The following is a 6,420-nucleotide window of genomic DNA, read 5'->3' on the forward strand; positions in this document are numbered from 1 at the left end:
AAGCTCTCTGTGAATGAGACTCCAGTGGAAAGAATGGGCTACCAAAGAATGCACCTTTCTCTGAAGGGAGGAGAGAACCTCCACCTTGCTTACAGCCCTATCCAAGTACTGATGGAGTCTGTGGACTCAAGAGGCCTCCACATCCCTGGCAGCTCATTTCAAGAACCTCAGGTGATCACTGACGTCATACACAAGAGTGTCAATTGTTAAATTAACAACAGAAGTCACTGTGCACTTGCTCCTCATGCAGGACACCTGTCCCTAATGAGCTATATTATGAGAATTACAGAACAACTTGACTCAAACAGTTTTTTATAGTTTGTGTGTGTATGTGTATGTGTGCAAACTGTCAAAATATTTACCCAGTACTGTGGGATCCTGAAGATAACAGAACCTGAGTAACTGAGTTGTGTAAATTGTATTGAGAGGTTGAAATCCACATAATTGAAACTCTAGTAAATAGAGAGAGGAGAAAATTCTATCTTCACAACCAGACCCAAGAGTAAGAATTTCTGCCTCTGTGGATTCATCCCTGCAACCTCTGTCATTTCTGTAGCCCCAAGACATTGCGCATTCATGGTTTCCCTTCCAAAGATCTCTTCAGGGCCCTTTTTATGTCTTCATTCTTCAGGCTGTAGATGAAGGGGTTCATCTTGGGGGTGACCACCACTTACATCACTGAGGCCATTGAAATTTTGTGTGGGTTTTGGGTAACAGCAGAGCTAATGTAGACACCTATTCCTGTGCCATAAAATAAGGAGATGACAGAGAGGTGAGAGGCACAGGTGGAAAATGCTTTATGCTTCCCCTGAGCTGAGGAGATTGCACGGATGAAGGAGATGATCTTGGAGTCGGAGTAAAAGATCCCAGCCAAGGGACCTCCACCCAGCAGCACAGATACAAAATGCAAAATGAAATCAGTAAAAAAGGTGTCAGAGCAGGTGCTGTGGATCACCTGATTCAGTTCACAGAAAAACTGGGGGATTTCCAGGTGTGTGCAGAAGGACAGCCACAGCACCAGTAGGCTTTGCAACAAGGCATGCAGGACACTGATGACCCAGCACACCAGGACCAGCTGTACACAGAGCTGGGGATTCATGATGGCTGTGTAGTGCAGGGGGTGACAGATGGCCATGAACCGGTCATAGGCCATCACAACCAGAAGGAAGTTGTCCAACTCTACAAAAAACAGGAAAAGAACATCTGGGTGATGCAGCCTGCATAGTTGATGGCTTTGCTCTGTCTTGGGGATGGTGGGGGAGGTGAAGCAGACATCCACCAAGGACAGATTGGAGAGGAAGAAGTACATGGCCATGTGGAGATGGGGGTCTGAGAGGATGGCCAGGACAATGAGTAGGTTCCCAGCCACAGTGACCAGGCACATGGAGAGAAAGAGCACAAATATGAGAGGCTGCAGTGCTAGGTCCTCTGAGAATCCCAGGAGAAGAAAATCTGAAGGTTGAGTTTCATTGCTTGGTTTCACATATACTAAATCACTGTCAGGAAACAGACAAATAACATGACTCAAGTTCACACATTTCAGAGTTACTCATTTCACTGAAAGGCTATGTCATCTATGTTTTGTGATCAAAGAATTAGATTTCTGTGTGTACCCTGTTCATTTTAGTGGGTCCCTTGTTCCCGCCCTATATTTTTCTTACCCACCCTCAGCATTTTGCCCACAATGTTATTGTTCTACAGATTTAGGTAGAAAATCTGTCATCCACTGGAAAAACCATATTTAGTGCCAGCCATTTCCAAAGGCAGTCAAGGAATTGAGTATCAGGTGCTGGACAAGCAGAGTTCCTACAGTCTGATCATGGAACTGGAAGAGAAGCACAGAAAGAAATAATCAGAGGTCCCGTTAGGGCATGGTAGACTCTCTAGAGAAAATGTAAGCTGACCAGAGGAAGGAGTGTTAGAGGGTCATTTCCTCATCAGGCAAAAGCAGTGGACAAAGCGACATTTGGGGACAGTGATGGGGAGAGTCTGGATCCCATAAGGTTATTGAAGGAGCTGCCTGGCAGGAGATCCAAGCAGGACAAAGGCCCTGAGAGAGGGGTTGGTTTCAGATGAGCAAATCCATCAGGAAGCCAGTGTGCCCAAACCCCTAATTCGAGGACTGTCCTGTCCCCATATAACACACACCCCTGCTCTGACTCCAAACTCCCCAAATCACACACACACACACACACCTGCTGTGACTGCCCACTCCCCACATCACAACCTTGTTCTGAATGCCCATTCCTCCCATCACACATACAAACCTGCTGTGACTGCCCACTCCCATCACACACACACACCTGCTGTGACTGCCCACTCCTAACATCACATACACACACCTGCTGTGACTGCCCACTCCCAACATCACATACACACACCTGCTGTGACTGCCCACTCCCATCACACACATGCACCTGCTATGACTGCCCACTCCCAACATCACATACACACACCTGCTGTGACTGCCCACTCCCATCACACACATGCACCTGCTGTGACTGCCCACTCCCCACATCACAACCTTGTTCTGAATGCCCATTCCTCCCATCACACATACACACCTGCTGTGACTGCCCACTCCCATCACACACACACACCTGCTGTGACTTCCCACTCCTAACATCACATACACACACCTGCTGTGACTGCCCACTCCCATCACACACATGCACCTGCTATGACTGCCCACTCCCAACATCACATACACACACCTGCTGTGACTGCCCACTCCCATCACACACATGCACCTGCTGTGACTGCTCACTCCCAACATCACATACACACACCTGCTGTGACTGCCCACTCCCAACATCACATACACACACCTGCTATGACTGCCCACTGCCCACATCCAACACACCCCTGATCTGACTGCCCACTCCTCACATCACACATACACCTGCTGTCACTGCCCACTCCCCACATCACACACATACCTGCTCTGACTGCCACTCCCCACATCACACACACCCCTACTGTGACTGTTCACTCCACACATCACACACATACACCCCGACCATGGCCTCATGGGCTGTGGATGTTACTCCATGTTCTTCTCTCTCCACACACACAGATTAGGGAAAGCATAGACAGTGGGTGAGCTGTCAACATCACATTCTGTTCCCCCTAAAGAATGGGAACAGGCTTTCCATTTCCCACAAGACACAGAGGTGGAAACTGGGGGTTCCATTAGAAAATGATCACTGTGTGCTTTGGATTTAAAGAAACACACAGAAAAACCTGTTCAGTAAACAGAGAAAGGGCTTACATTGGCATTAGGGTGAGGAATTACTGCAGCTGGCTCCAGAGGGACTGTGATGGAGAGGAGTCATCAGTCCTTGAGGTATGCCAACAGCCTGCTTCTTATTCAATGTGCAAAATATGTAATAAATCAGCAAAACCTACTTTTATCTGAAAGTGAACAGAGAGCCATCAAGACCCCTTACAGACTGAACATGCCAGTAGAAAAATGAACATGGGAATAAACCAAACATCCACACACACATACACACAAATACAAAGTACAATAGTAGAAAGTTTTTAAAGATAAAAAGAAAAAGACTTTTTATAGTGAGCCATATTAAATGCAGAACAAATGGTAACAGGAAACCATGTTCTAAATCTTAGATCAAACAAAAAGTAGCTGTTCATGTGCTGATGGAGACTTAAGACATCGTGTGTGATGCCCACAACTCACATCAGAGCACTGGTTTGAGCCTCTGTTGCTCTGCTACTGACACACATCCCTGCTAGTGCTCCTTAGAGGAAAGCAGGGCTCCTGCCATCTGTGTGGGGGACACAGATGGAGTTCCTGTTCCTGACTTCACTCTGCAACAGCCCTGGCTGTGATATGTTGCAATCATTTAAAGCTCAAACCAGTTGATGGAAGATTTATATCTCTGTCTTCTCCTCCCAGTGTCACTTTACATTTCAAATAAACAAAAATTCATCTTTAAAAATATATACTAGTGGGGCAGCCCTGTTGCTTGCCACTGTAAAGCCATTGCCTGTGTCATGGGCATCTCATAAGGGCACAAGTTTGAGTCTCTGCTGCTCCATTTCTGATAAGCTCCCTGCAGGTGCACCTGGGAAAGCAGCAGAGGATGCTTGGGTCACTGCACACATGTGGAAGACCCAGAGGAAGCTCCTGCCTCCTGGCTTTGGATCTGTGCAGCCCCAGCCATTGTGGCCATTTGGGGAGTGAACCAGCAGATGGAAGATCTTTCTCTCTCTCTCTGTCCCCAAGATGGCTAAACAGGGAAAATATGCACTGCTATAGAAGATGGGAAAATAGCAGAAAAAGAGCAGAACAAGTGCATTCCCAGGGGAAAACTGGACAGAAGTTTGCAGTAGAAATTCTACAGAAGGAAGGGGTATGTTGTGGAGAAGTGTAGAAAGTGCCTCCACACAGCCATGAGCATGGACACCACACCTTACCTCCACAGCCTGGGACTGGAGGACACTTCAGCCTTGGAGAGTGAGGTGAACGCAGCCTGTGCCACTGCTGATATGGCTGGATGGGGAACCTTGTGGACCACACTGGCTCTGAGTCTGCCTTGGAGCCCAAATGCGGGAAGGACACCCCCAAATACAGCAAAAGAAAAGCACATTTATTTCTTTCTATCCCCCTTCAAGGGCACCTGGCAATTGGTGGAAGAAAGACGCCATTTTGACACCAGTAGGGGCTGCGGTGGCTCTTCAAAGGGAAGAATCTGCATCCCCCACTGACTTTGGTTCTGGCTGGGAGGGTTGTTTGGGGGCAGGTCACCCACGAAGGACTGTGAGATGTCCCCATCCTCTCAACGTATCCCATGTTGAGTGTCTGATGTCAGAGGCTCAGAGCTCTCAGACTGCTTGGGGTGGGTCATTGCTGAGGGTCCCATGCTCACACTGACTGCACAGTGCATGTGGCAGGGCAGGTGAGTGTTTCATCCACTGTGCACTCACCCCAGAGGCACAGGCAGTCTCCAGCTGAGAAGTTCTGCACTGCAAAGGAAACAACAAAGTGAAGAGGCAAGAAACAGAATAGGGGAAATATTTGCAAACTACACAACTGATAAAGGATTAATATCCAGAATCCATGAACAGCTCATGAAAGCCATCAGCAACAAAATAAATAACCCAGTTAAGAAATGGGCAAAGGGCCGGCACCATGGCTCAACAGGCTAATCCTCCGCCTTGTGGCGCTGGCACACCGGGTTCTAGTCCCGGTTGGGGCACCGGACTCTATCCCAGTTGCCCCTCTTCCAGGCCAGCTCTCTGCCATGGCCCGGGAAGGCAGTGGAGGATGGCATAAGTCCTTGGGCCCTGCACCCACATTGGAGACCAGGAGAAGCACCTGGCTCCTGGCTTCGGATCAGCGCAGTGTGCCGGCCGCAGCGGCCATTGGAGGGTGAACCAACGGCAAAAAGGAAGACCTTTCTCTCCGTCTCTCTCTCTCACTATCCACTCTGCCTGTCAAAAAAAAAGAAAAAAAGAAATGGGCAAAGGACTTGAACAGGTGTTATTCAAAAAAGGAAATCCAAATGGCCAACAGACACATGAAAAAATGTTCAGGATCACTAGCCATCAGGGAAATGCAAATCAAAACCACAATGAGCTTTCACCTTACCCCAGTTAGAATGGCTTTCATACAGAAATCAACAAACAACAAAAGCTGATGAGGCTGTGGGGAAAAAGGTACCCTAATCCAGTGTTGGTAGGAATGCAAACTGGTAAAGCCACTATAGAATACAATATGGAGATATCTCAGAAATCTGAATATAGATCTACCATATGAACCAGCCATTCCACTCCTCAGAATTTACCCAAAGGCAATGAAATCAGTATGAAAGAATTTTCTGTACCCCCATGTTTACTGCAGCTCAATTCACAATAGCTAAGACATGGAATCAGCACAGATGTCTATCACCTGATGACTGAATAAAGAAAGTGATATATATATATATATCACTTTATATATATAATATATAATATATTCACTACATATCATTTATATATAATATAGTATATGTAGTTTATATATAATATATATGATATATAATATATATGATATATATTATATATTATGTATATACTATATATAATATATACTATATATATAATATATATAGTATATATAGTTTATATAAATGATATATAGTGAATATATTATATATTATAAATACTACTCAGCAGTAAAGGTAATGAAACTCTCATTAGCAGCAAAATGGGTGCAACTGGAAAACGTTATACTTAGTGAAATAAGCCAGTCACAAAACGACAAATACCATATATTCTCCTCAATCTGTGGCAATTGACTGAGTATCAAAATGTAATGTATAGGAGTGAACTTGACATTTTGAGATTAAATGATTGCTTTCAGCCCTTGTCTCTATTGTTGAGAAACAGTATCTTTTTCTTCTTACTATTTGTTGA

At 45.7% G+C, this 6,420-nt stretch overlaps 1 pseudogene; it reads right to left on the bottom strand.

Moving 5' to 3' along the window:
* Positions 1-574: 574 nt before the first annotated feature.
* On the bottom strand, positions 575-2,245 carry LOC133749283 (putative olfactory receptor 7A2; annotated as a pseudogene).
* Positions 2,246-6,420: the final 4,175 nt, after the last annotated feature.

This window comes from Lepus europaeus, chromosome 20 (genome assembly GCF_033115175.1).
Source record: "Lepus europaeus isolate LE1 chromosome 20, mLepTim1.pri, whole genome shotgun sequence".
Lineage (NCBI taxonomy): Eukaryota > Metazoa > Chordata > Mammalia > Lagomorpha > Leporidae > Lepus > Lepus europaeus.